General features: G+C 34.9%; 1 long non-coding RNA gene across 1 annotated transcript in view; it reads right to left on the bottom strand.

Moving 5' to 3' along the window:
• Positions 1–8,472: 8,472 nt before the first annotated feature.
• The window catches only part of LOC147826428 (uncharacterized), a 90,114-nt gene continuing 84,754 nt past the window's right edge, over positions 8,473–13,832 (bottom strand). The window contains exon 3 of the long non-coding RNA XR_015439541.1: positions 8,473–11,522. This is a non-coding gene — a long non-coding RNA (uncharacterized LOC147826428). The remainder of the gene's footprint in view (positions 11,523–13,832) is intronic.

Below are 13,832 nucleotides of genomic sequence, written 5' to 3'. Positions count from 1 at the left end.
AACCAAATTTCTCTTTTTTCCTTTGGCCTAGAGTCCAATAGTGATCAAACTTGAATGCCCTGTCTAGCCCATCCTGCCCACCATAAAGGGGTCAGACTGCAGGTCCTGAGTCATCTTTTATCCTATTTTGCCCATTGATGTCAATACCTGGTGTATTTTTCTATAGTAACTCTTCCTCCAGATAATCTCTAATTAGGTACAGATACTCCTCAACTTATGATGAAGTTATGTCCCAATAAACCCGTCATGAGAGGAAAATACATTTAATATGCCTAACCTACTAATCATAGTTTAGCTGAGGCTACCTCAAATGTGCTCAAAAGACTTACATTAGCATATAGTTGTAGACATGATCAGCTGTGAAAACCTCAAACACAATATTGAAAACATCAAACACTGTATGAGCAGTTATTCACTCTCATGATTACACGGCTGATGGTGAGCTTCAGCTCACTGGCACCAACCAGGTATGGTTTCTACTGAATGTGTGTTACTTTCACATCATCATAAAGCAGAAAAATCCTTAATTGAACAATTATAATTCAGGAATTACCTGCATCTTCCCTGGCCTCAGCCAAGTTCTGATTTACCACACACATACTTTGAGCACTATATGTGCATCTCCTAGCACTTGTTAGAAAACCGGAGCCACCAGACCTACTGATTCACCATCTCCACTTTAACAGGACTCTTCTGGTGATACGTATGCACATTAAAGTTTGAGACACTGTTCTAATTAGATAAGAGAAGCACCATAAAACTTTCTCAAACTCTATCATAGAACCACATTAAATTACTAATTCAAAGCCTTTGGCTCATTCTCAGGTTATATGAGTTGTTTTATAGGCTTAGAGGAATATCCATTTTCATAGTAGAACCATCAAATGTCTGTGCACCATAACAGTATTATGCCTTTACTACTTCTTCCCTCACTGAAAAACAAGATGTTTGGGAGACATGTGGATTTCTAGATAATGACTTCAATAACAACATCTGCTATAAGTGAGTTTTATATACCACAAAGGAAACTGCAGCCTATTGTGAGTACAGACAATTATAGAAAAGAGATAGGGCCCGGGGATTTAGCTCAGTGGTTCTGTTGCCTGCCTTGCAAGCACAAGGACCCGAGTTCTATCCCCAGTGCCAAAAAAAAAAAAAAAAAAAGGAAAAGAAAAGAGATAAGACTTCAACAAAGGTGTCAGGACTCTCCATTGTAGCTCCCTGTTCTCAGCAATCAAGACCATGCAGAGAACAGGTGGCTTACATGAACTTACAGTGCTCCACCAGAGGTTATCTAGTAACACTATGAAATCATACCAAACCCCAACCAAGGCTGAAGGAAAGACATTAAAGATTTTATAAGCCCCACTTCTGTAAAATAGTCCAACTTCCTCCTGGTTTCTTCTTTTTTACTTTATTAGTGCATATATAATAAAGAGGGGAGTAAGTAATGCTTCTGATATTTATCTTACTCAGGGATCCTATCTTGCCCTTTAATTTCCATAATTTACATGGTCAAGGAAGTCGTAGTCAGATTCCTCATCACCTCAGGGCATGAATCCAGTCTGCACTACAAGGAGAGGATGATATACACTAGCTGAGAAAGGCACTCATTTTTCTCCTTCCCCACACCACACCCTCACTTATACTATGCCAAAGCTAGTTTTAGGTCTAAATTGTATAAGGAGGAAGTAATCTTTATAATCACTATTTCATTTCAATTAAAATTATAAATATGCAAATCTTGATATTGTAACTCTAAATATAGTGATCAGGGTATAAAATTAAATTAAAATACTCATTTGTGAATTTTCTTTCATTAGTTTGTAAATCTGACAATTTTATGTTTCCTAAACATTTGTAACCATTATCAAATCTAGTTGATTAAATTCTAGTAAATAACTATTAGTCACAATTCAAAACAAAATTAAAACACAAATTAAATCATGGTTTCCCAGGGTTTAAAAATCTAAATAGAAATATAATTTTCATGCAAATTATAAAGTGTTTTTTAAAATTATTAATATAATTATAATTGAACCAAAGGAGTTTACTTACTTATTTATTAGTTCTATCTTTACTTTCACTTTCTACCCTTACTGTCAGAGCAGAATTAACTGCCTCAAATTCAGTTAGGTATGATCAATACAAACTTCGGCACTAGGATACAGTTACAAATTTGGACTACCTATCAGAGGGCCACACTGGAACACAGAAACCTGGGTACCTTTCTGAACAATTTGAGTAAAACCGGTATATCACGTCTAGTGTTCACAGTCATTCTCATGAACGTTGTCTTTTTCCAAGCCCATGCCCTTTCTTCCAAATCATGTATTATGTATCCTATAATGACCTCAGGTTTTCATATTATATAGTTAATTATTACTGTGTTTTTTTGGTGACTATTTTCATTTTATTCTTTAACTTTTATCACAATATAATTTTACTTAATTCATCTGCTCAAGGCTTTTGCTTGCCCTCAAAGATGGTTTGCAACACTTTACAGCTTTGAGTGACCATAGTTAGTTATCAGTCATCTATACCCCCTTCCTTGCTCCTAGCATTTTATTTTGCTCTGGAATTCAATTTAGCAGACAATTAAAATAATCTTCTCCATCTTAGATCCAGGGGTGTTTCTTAATGAGTGTAAGCCGATCAGAGCACAGGGTGACACCAAGTGTTTGTTGGCCCAAAGGAAAACACAGGGATAAAGGTATTCCAAGAAGATTGAAGGGAAGCAACTGCAAAGAGGTTTCCATCTACCAAATTACTGCTGGAAGCCATCTTACGATGATGAGCCAGCTAGCCTTGCCAGGAGGCCAATACTGTACGACCAAATGATGTGGAAAGACACTGGTGTTTGGTAACTGGTATCAGAACTTACAATAGTGCTTTATATTTTTCTAAATATATTTTGTAAATACAAAATGCTTTGTATTTTTTCTAATAATGAAGTGCCAGAGAAAGCTGTAGAATTTTACAAGCAGATTCTAATTTCACATTTGGCAAAACTTACATTAATATGCATCTCCTTCAAATTATTTAGTATAAATTTTTTAAATGAAAGTTCATTAAAATATATGAATGTCTTCCCTTTAAAATACCTTAGTATTTCTAGTATTTGTCTAGTATGAGCATACTGGGGACTCATAGCTTTGAGGAATCATTGTTTTCTTTATGGTGCAATGCTCAAATTATAAGATTTATCTGTGAGATTCTCTTAAACCTGACTCCTTTCTTTGTGATTTCAACAATGCCCTCCTTTTATTTTATTTATTTTTTTAGTGTTGTTTCTCTCGGCAAATAATAGGAACATCATGGCTCATCCTGAAATCCTTTCTCTCAGAAACTCTGATTCCTTTTAGGTAAAGGTCAATACAACACACAAAAATCCAAGTGCAAATAAAATTTTTCCACATGATTAATGGTTATTTAAAAAGAGTGACATTTCTTATAGTCTAACTTAGCAACATAGAAAATACTTTTAAAGGTGATAAATTCACATTGATAATTCTGATTTAACTCTTAAAAAACTAAATTTTTTTTAAACTTTATTTCAAAATAAAAATATTTCCACTTACTTAGTTTTTTTAAACTCTTCACTCAAATTGTACATAGGATCCTATTCTCTTTCAGTGTTCTTAAACCATGAAATACCAATATGAAGTCACTAATAATAGGTAGTCTAATATGATCAACTACAAGCAAAATTTAAAATGGAAAACTCATTTGTAAGACAGAGCTTTTTAGCTTCACAAAATATCATAGAATAGGGGAGAAGGTGATTCAAGTTTTCTGGCTGAATTTATTCTAGTTTTCCAGACATGCTTGGATATAAAGATTTCCTTATGATTAATATGAAGAACTTATACCCTAAATTCTCATCTCAACTTGCTAATCCTCATCCATATCATCTGTATAAAACCTGAAATTTGGGAGATCCATCGATGATAAACTGCTGGCTCCTGTGGAATTCATAGCACAGGTCCTCAGTGCTGCATCTCAACAGAAATAAACATGCATTTATAATGTCATAAAAACACTAGGCAGTAAAGCTATATCTTTTTATCCCAGACACATTTTTAAAGTATCGTATAATACACTCATGCAATAAATAAGCTAACAGTTAATTTATAATGCATCGTAAACTTGAATAAAGTAAAGACCAGAATATTGAACATATATCTTGTAGATTGTCTATCCAGTACACCAGCCCCATGCTTTCCTAAAGGCAAAATGTTCATTCTGTACAAGAAAAGATAATTTCTAATACTAGGACCTTAAATTTCATTACAAATTCTTACAAAGCAGTGCTTTTATGTCATATTGTACAAGGTGTGAATGAAAAATGTAGAGGTTTAAAGTTTTTAAAAATTATTACAGTAAAAGATACATTGACATTAATCCCTCTCAAAATATTCTCCCTTGAATCAAGTAAACTTATCTTATCATTCTTTCCACTTTCTGAAATTGTTCTGGAAGTACTCTTTTGTATGTGTCTTTAGTTGTGTTGTCATGGCTTCTTAATGTCCCAAATTAATTCAAAATGTTTACCTTTCATAGTTACTTTGACTTTGAGGAAGAGCCAGAAAGTACACATTGTCAGGTTCAGTGAATGAGGTGAATAAAGACACATCAAAATATTTTTTAGTTATTATTTATTTTTATTGGTACATGTGTGTAGTACATTACATTCATCATGGAGAGTTGTTATGTGTACAAGACATATCTTAATTCTTTTTTCATCTCCTTCCTCACCCCTTCCTCTCTGAGCCAGCCTTTCCATTGGATGGCAATTGGCAATAGCATTCACCATATTTTTTAGTGTACCTCAGGAAGACTCATGAACGAGGACTTCCAGAACTGCTTCAGAAGGTGGTAAGAACAATGGAATGTGCTCTAAGTGAGGGGGACTATTTTGAGGGTAATTAATGGCAATGTGTCTTACTGTAGCAGTATTTTTAAATTAAGCCTTCCCAGTGTATTTCAATCACACCTCGTGACATTCAGGAATTTTTTTAAATTTTGAAAGCATAAAATACTCAGAATATGTAAGACTGTATGTGTAACATAATATTTGTCCTTCTTACATTTACTACAACTTCTGTATTTTCTCAAAAAAGATCTTTACCAAAGTGGTTGGACACACTATTTATTCTGAACATATCCACCAACTAGATGATGCTATAGCTGGATGTGGCTCTGTGAATATAAAATAGATCTTTTTTATAATGAAGATTTTCCTCATTACAGCAAGGCAGAGAACAGGTATCTTTTTCACCAGGAGAAAAAAACCTCAGAGAATGAAGAATTTATCATCAAAACAGCATGACTGAAGGAAATTGTCAAGAAATTTCCTAAATTACTCTCAGCAGAACTGAGGACTTAGGTTTGACAAGGAATCCATAGGATTCCATCTGGATCCAACCATTGGATTAATTTACTTTAATAGCAAATCTGATGCTTTAAGGAGGAAAGCTCAGGACTATATTGAACCCTACTCAAGAAAGGCTCCCTCAAATAGGATTTGCCTAACCTAGAAGTTCACATGAACAAGACTCAGAAATTTTCTCCATCCTTTGAAGGCTACAAAACACAAGGACTCAGAGTGGCACAAATAGTTTCATGAGCTTTAGAACTAGTCATTTCTGAGTTCAGATCCTTACTGTTCTGACACTTATTTACTGTTTGAGTTTGATGAGAACCATAAGTCTCTGTAACTCATCTTCTATGTCTCAGTAAACATGATAATATTGCCTAGTAGTATGATTGGAGGAAACAAAAGACATAATGGGCAGAAGTAAATGACATAGTCCCTGAAAACTGTGGGCTATTTATAAAAACAATACAGGTTATCTGTTTCAAAATGATAGAAAAATTGAGATTTTTTTCTAGGGAATTCATTATGTTGACTTAGCCATACTCCATAAAACACACCCAGAAATCGCTAAGAAAGGTTATTTTCTTCAAATTGTGCCTGATTTGGATATTTAAGAGTATCAAAAGTGTAGCACACCTGTATATATTTGACATGACTTATGAAAGTCACCTAAAGTAATAATCAAGAATTCATCCTAAATTTTATCAGCATTAAAAGCAAAAAAGTATTCTGATATCTATTCTTCTTACTATCATTACTTATATTTTGCTACATAAAAAATTATCCAAAAACTCAATGCCTTAAAGCAATGCTTATTGTCTCAGTTCCCATGGTTATTTTCAAATTCAAAACATCATTTAGGACACACATTCAGAATATGGTAAAACTCAGTCAATCTTGTTAATGCTTCTGTGTGTTGTTCTACATGGTGAAGGAACATGAGGGAGCGTGAGGGTGTGTAGTTGATTTCAGGTAACACTGCACATAGGATATTAATAGAATCAACCATTATGAACCACTGGACCCACCACTGTGGGTACTGTCCTCTTCTTTGTTTAATCTTGTGGACAGCAGACACTCCCAGGCCCAGTAAGCCAGATTTCCCCACTGTCCATCCCAGTTACTAGGAAACACTGCTGTCCAGAAAAACCTCCCTGGGCAGTATGTATATTTAGACCAATAAAAGGATGGTAGAGTCAAAAGTGGAAAACTTACTTTCAGGAAGTAACTTTATTTACAAAATATATTTTTCTTTCTCATTCCTTTGATAGGTATTTACCCACAGGCTCCCTTGTCAAAGAATTTTATACAACTTACAATTTACCCAGTACACGTGTACTTTTAAGGGAAGAAAGGAAAAGTTAGCATCAACAAATTTCACAAAAGAGTTAATAGTTAATAAAGTCTTACTTAGATTTTCTGATAATTTTATATTTAGAAAATGCATAAATAAAAAATCAGATCAATTATAGGAAGGTCTCACACACAAGTAAATTTTGTTTGCAGGAAGAGTAAAAATCAAATAATACATTTTTTAAAAATTTTGCTTCAAAGCTTTCTTTGCTAAGTCTTGGTCTACCTTGATTTTTAATTTATTTTCCTGTATCTGAAACATTAAATTAGTAGACTTCTCCTTATCTATTTCTTTTTAAATGACTTAAGCCTTTTCCTTGCCAGAATGTGATTTTTATTAGGTGCAAATGCTATCCTTTTGTGCTCCTTTACTGCATAATACAATTCTCACACTAAAGAGCACTGCATTCATTTTGCTGACTAATTGACTGTACAAGTTTGAATTATTGTACCAGATTTTCTCATCCAGAAATTATGGCTTGATTGTAAGTTGACTCATTCATAAACTGCATCAAGTTGAGTAGGATACCGGAACTTCATCTAGAAAATTACTATTTAAATTTATGTAGCTTCCAAAATGCCCAATTAATTCTCGAGATGTAATTGATTCCCTGGAAGAATCTATCTTATTAAATTTATGTTCCTCCAAATTAAAAGATTATTTTAAAATAAAGGATGTTGCACACTTAATATCTCTTTGTTCTTCAGATGAGATATCTCAAGAGTGGCTGAAATTACCTTAATAATGTTTTCTGCAGTATTTTATAGCTTTTAAAGTGCTTCCACACTTGGTCTATGCACAAGTCCTATAAGCCAGCCAGATATAGCATTATTGACTTTATCTCACAGTGTAAAAATAGTTACCTGGAGAAATAAAAGTGATTTTCCCAAGGTCATATAACTAATCAGAGACAAAGCTGGCACCTGTTCTAATGTGGTTTCCATTATACCACCTTGCCTTTCTCTCATCAATATGTTTTGTGATTTTATGTATTCTACATGAATCTACAAACCCACACATACTTTAGTCTTAGGCTAATGGAATGTCATTGTTTTAAAACTTTTTATGGTGAAAGAAACCACCTGTCTTTACTGCTCATATATCTTCTTCTGCACTAACAACTTTCCCCAGGTATATATGCATTTAATGATGCCCAGCTGAGCAGGGTGGTGGAGGCAGTGGGAGGAGGGGGAGCCCTTCTGCTAGGTTTAAGGACACACTTCATTACCTCTTTTCCTCCCTCCATTACGTATATCTGAGGGCTTGAGAAAACACATCTACACAGCGTACCATCAGCATCATGTTTGCAATGGAGCAAAATGAAGAAAGAGACACTGTCACACAGTATTGTAAGAGTGAAAAGCAAACAGACAAAAATGGTGAAGCAAAGCCCTTATCAAAGGCTCGGTTTCTATTTATATTAACAATGACTGTAGAGGGAAACAGGCGAAGACAATTCATTAGAACTCAATTGGAATTTGCCTCTTTAAGTCCTGACAGAAAATATCTCCAAATAAAATGAAAAATAAGTGGCAGAACAAATGTGACAATTATATTCTGAGGCTACTGAGGTAGGGACTGTCCAGGAGCTCTTTTGACTAATAATTTGCGTAGTGACATCATTAAATAGGGTCCTCTTTTTTGTTACTTTTATATTAAATTCTCAATTAAAAGAAAGTCTTTGCTATTCAAAAGAGGCTTTCAGACAAATTACCAGAATTTTTCTGAAGTGGTCATAGCACTGAATGAAGTATGCATTAAACAACAATATGAAAAGAAACCCAGTATGGAGGTTTATGTTCAGGATAAAAAATTAGCAAGAAACTAAAATCACAGAGTTGCAGTCTTTCTTTTGGGAGTTTTTGAACAATTTTCCTTAGTAAAATGTATCTTTAATGTAAGTTAACTGAACAAGTAGCTTGAACTCTCCAAACCCCAGTCTCCTCATTCTGTGTAATTTAATAGGATTCCTTCCATCAAAATGAAGAAAACTAGGGCCGGGGATTTAGCTCAGTGGTTACGCTGCCTGTCTCAAAATTAAGAAAGCTACACTATGTGGAAATGTCTTATAAGTGTCTCTGATTTTCCATTTACTCCATTGCCTCTTGAAGAGTGTATTGGGTGTATAATCAAACAACCTAAGTCTATCATATTCCTTCTTAATAGAATATTTATGAGTTGTGTTATGACTTTTGTGATTCTCTGTAATTTGTGTTAATGTTTTGGGGCCACTGAGATAGGGTAACTTGCATTTTTAAAATTAAACTTTAAAATTTTGTAAGGTAGACAATCTTGCCTCAGTAAAATCAGATTCAGAAGGGGCCTCCCATCACACCATGCAGAGTTAAGTGCAACCACATTAAGAGGTCTATTGACACATTAGGCAGACAAGGCTATGTAAACAATTCAGGGTTATTCAGTCCTCTGTCAAAGCACAGAGACTTATGTGGGGCCCAAAGGTCTTACGGGAAAGACCTTGAACTCTGTTCACAATTTAGATTCAGAAAAACACCATCAGATTGATTGGAAGGTACTATTGCCAAAGGCAGCAACCGAAAGGAACAAAGAAGTCCTTAAGGGAAACATTCCTGTGAGAAAAAAAAAAAGTCAGTCGAGTCAGTTGGTTTCTGTAGAAAGTGATTCCAAGCATAGTATGAAGGTGTATTAAGTCAGTCCTTGAAGTTGCTCTTTCTACCAAATGTAGATATGACACTACTACAAATTGTGATATGACACTACTCACTCATGAACATCACACAAGAAAAGGAAAGGTTCTTTAACTGTAAAGTTTTGTTTTTGTCTCTTTTATTTTAAGCAAAAACAAACAAATAAGCTTCATTGAAAGATTCTCTCCCGAAAACTGACATGGCAGCTGAGTTAAGGCACATAGGACCATTACATTTAGTGTCCTCACAAAAACCACATGTGTATATTCTATTCCTACAAATATCAGTTACTCTTGCCACCAACACATAGAAAAGGGGACTTAAGGAATGAATATTTTTAGAACTATATAGTGTCAAAACCAGCATCCCACCCAGAGCAATTCTAATTTGGATAGTACATTTAAATAAGAGGCTATGATTCAGCACTCAGGAATTAGTGTGGAAGGAAGCATGTTCCAGGTAACATCTTATGAATCTTTTCTATCCATTTTGTAATAAAAACCAATCATGATTGGTTTTATGGATGTAGTAGTGGATTGGCATTATGTGATGTGTGCCTCTAAAAATTTCCACATAATCATCTTTGTTATTGGGAGACTGAGTCCTTCAGATGAACCAGTTATGAAACACTTTTGGGAAAACATGATACAGCAATAAATATTAAGTCATATAGGAAGAAGATTAGATTCCACATTCTCCAAAGTCACCAGACTCAAGGGGAATGAATAGTAGTGTCTATGCAGTACTGGTGATTTAGGAGTAAGCAGTGGTTCACAGTCAGCATGATGATTAGGAGATTGAAAGAAGACTGACACTAGCTACATACCAAGAGCTCAATAGCCAAGTGCGGCTGACTATTGTATTGGACAGTGTAGATATGGAACTTTCCCAACATCATAAAAAGCTCTAAGGAACAGTATTTATCTAGAGGTGAACTTACTTTGGACAAAGAACTACTCCCTCAAGGACACTTAATGTTAACACATAGGAATTCTAAGAATGACCTAATTCAGGGTTGGCTAAACAAAGGAAAGAGTGGAAAACAAAACAGAAAACCTAGAATTCCTACTAGTCAAACAAATGGGAATAAGAAATATGAGGCACTGAAGTGTTATTGATAAGGTGACCCTTAACATACAAGTTTAAGATGCTCTAAATGCATTGATAATGATGTCCAGATGCTCCAGTATCAGAAATAAATATTGTAGAATAAAGTTATATTTGCTTATATACAGTCATGTTCCACAGTGAATCAATACTATTGCATCTATATGTTTTCAAAAATTTCTTGTATATGTAACTTATTGTGTATGACTGCAGAGTGCAGTCACAACTACATTTGTGAATGGGAAAAAAAAGCCATTCCTGAAACAAGATGTCTGTCATTCCTTCCCAAATATGGACACTGAGAAATGAACATATGCATTAATAATCACACTAATACAAAGTTTAAGAATTAACTTATCTTCAATACCAATCAATGATTTTACAAGTAAGAAATGTCCTTGTTACTGTCATTTAATGAACTTAATGTTTTTAAAAAATATTTTATACAAGGGAAATTCTTTAAATCCTAAAATTAGTTTATTGAAGTATGGTCACTTGCTTCATTACCCTTTAAAAACATTTTTGAAATAATTTATTTTGATCAATAAAAATAAATGCAATTATATAGCACTCAAAAGTTTTAGAAGCATTCCTAATATTGACACTGAATCCAATTAAAACATAGATGTGTAAGCTAAAGGAGATAGGTTAGTGTTACACCCTGTATAATCCACTTCTCTTTCTTTTAGAACTACTGCATCCAACATTTCTACCCAGAAGCAGTAGTTACAAAGGCATTGTAATATTAAACATCTCTATAGTTTATGATGACTTGGAAAGACATCTTATTCAGAAGTTCACACCCTGACCCAAGGGAAGACATAATTTAAGCCATTGTCAAAGTGTAAAAATATGTGGGCATCCCGCATCTCCCAGCATAGAGGAGGCTTCCAGATCTGCGCACAGCAGCTCCCAGGCAGGAGGAGGCTTCCAGGTGGGCGTAGCTTGGCTCCCAGCACAGAGGAGGTGAGCTGCTCCAGCTCTAGGAACACACACAGCACACCACACCACCACCCTGCAATGTCAAAATGAGAAGGCAGGTAAACAAGACACAGAACCAGACTTCCAGATCACCCACAGCAACCCCAAAGGGAAACGAGATGGAACACTCTGATACTCAACCACCTGGACTCCCTGAGCTAGCAATGAAAGAAGATCTGGAAAAAATGAAATCAGAAATAATTTCTCAGGTAACAGCAAAGATTGTGCCCATACTGCAAGACATGATTAATAAATCTAGAGAAGATACAGATAAAAAAATAGAAGAGCTGAGGAACATGATGGAGTGCCAACATAGGAAACAAACTAAATCCATAAAACAGATGCAAACAGATTTCCAGGAGATTAAAAACTCCATTGAAAGTCTATGCAGCAGAATGAGCCAATGTGAAGAGAGAATTTTGGATATAGAAGATAAGATTGCAATTAGTGATCAGGAAAAGAAAAAATTCTTCAAAATTTTAAGAGACAATGAGAAATCAATCCAGCAGCTGCTAGATGATACGAAGAAAAATAACATAAGATTGATTGGAGTCCATGAAGAAACAGGAGAGTGTGCAGATGACATAAAAATACTGTTGACAGAAGTGATGGCAGAAAACTTCCCAAGGAGGGGAAAAGAATTTGACATACAGATAAGTGAGGCATATAGTACTCCAACCAGCCTTGATCAAAAAAAAAAAAAAATCCACACATAGGCATGTAATTGTTAAGATTCCAGAAACCCAACAGAAGAACAAAATTCTACAAGCAGTTAGAGAAAAGAAACAAATCACATATGAAGGAAAGCCCATCAGAATCACAGAAGACTTCTCAGTGAAAACCCTCAAGGCAAGAAGAGCTTGGAGTGATGTGTTTCAAGCCCTAAAGGAAAACAACCTCCAACCCAGATTGATGTACCCTGCAAAACTATCTTTCAAAATTGATGGTGAAATAAGATACTTTCAAGACAAAGAGCACCTTAGGAACTTCGTGAATACCAAACCAGCACTCCAAAAAATTTTAGACAAAATCCTAGGAAAAGATAATGGAGATCATATCCCCAGGAAGCCCAGCAGAATGAATCCACTGGGCATGACAAGAAATTAAATGTAAAGGGGGAGGATCAAACAAAAAGAAAAAGTCATGACAATGATAAGTCAATACCTATCAGTTATAACCATCAATGTTAATGGTCTCAACTCACCAATCAAAAGAAATAGACTGGCAGAATGGGTCAAGAAGCAAGATCCAACAATATGCTGCATACAAGAAACACACAATTCAAAAAGAAACTCATAGACTGAAAGTTAAAGGGATGAAAACAATACTCCATGCAACGGGAAACCAAAAAAAGCAGGAGTAGCTATCCTCTTTGCAGACCAAGTGGATTTCAAATCCACATTGACTAAGAGAGACAAAGAAGGACACAAGGACACTATATCATTGTAAAGGAAACAATCCAAGAGGAAGAGATGACAATCATAAATATCTATGCACCAAACACTAGTGCACACAACTATATAAAATGAATACTAATGGACATGAAAAACCATATAAGCACTATAATACAATAGTAGTGGGGGACCTCAATACCCCATTGTCACAAATAGATAGATGAACTAGACAAAAAACAAGCAATGAAATACTAGAACTCAATCAAACTCTTGAACATATGAACTTAACAGATTTTTACAGACTGTTTCAACCCACAAAATCAGAATACACATTCTTTTCAGCTGCACATGGGTCATTCTCAAAAATAGACCACATACTCACTCATAGAACATATTTAGGTAAGTGCAAAGGAATTGAAGTTATCCCCTGGATATTATCAGACAATAGTGCGATGAAATTGGAGATCAACAGCAAAAGAAACTGCAAAAACTTCATAAACACATGGAAATTGAACAACACACTTCTGAATAACCAATGGGTCACAGAGGAAATTAAACAAGAAATCAGACAATTCCTTCAAATAAATGAAAATGATAATACAATATATCGGAATCTAGGGAACACAATGAAAGCAGTCTTACGAGGGAAATTCATAGCAGTGAATAATCATATTAGGAAAACAGAGTGAGCCCAATTAAACAACCTGATGCTGAACCTCAAGCTTCTAGAAAAAGAAGAGCAGGACAAACCCAAAGCTCATACAAGGGAGGAAATTATAAAGATCGGGGAAGAAATCAATGCAATGGTGACTAAGAAAACAATACAAAAAAATCAATGAAACCAAGAGTTGGTTCTTCAAAAGAATAGACGAAATTGACAACCCTTAGCCAACCTTATCAGAAAAAGGAAAGAAAAGGCCCAAATCCACCATGCAATTAGGAATCAAAAG

The sequence above is a fragment of the Heterocephalus glaber genome, unplaced genomic scaffold (genome assembly GCF_053883595.1).
Source record: "Heterocephalus glaber isolate CG9 unplaced genomic scaffold, H.glaber_assembly_v1.0 deba00001472, whole genome shotgun sequence".
Classification (NCBI taxonomy): Eukaryota; Metazoa; Chordata; class Mammalia; order Rodentia; family Bathyergidae; genus Heterocephalus; species Heterocephalus glaber.
Note: the sequence above shows the minus strand (reverse complement) of the source record. Positions and strands in the feature narration are given on the sequence as shown.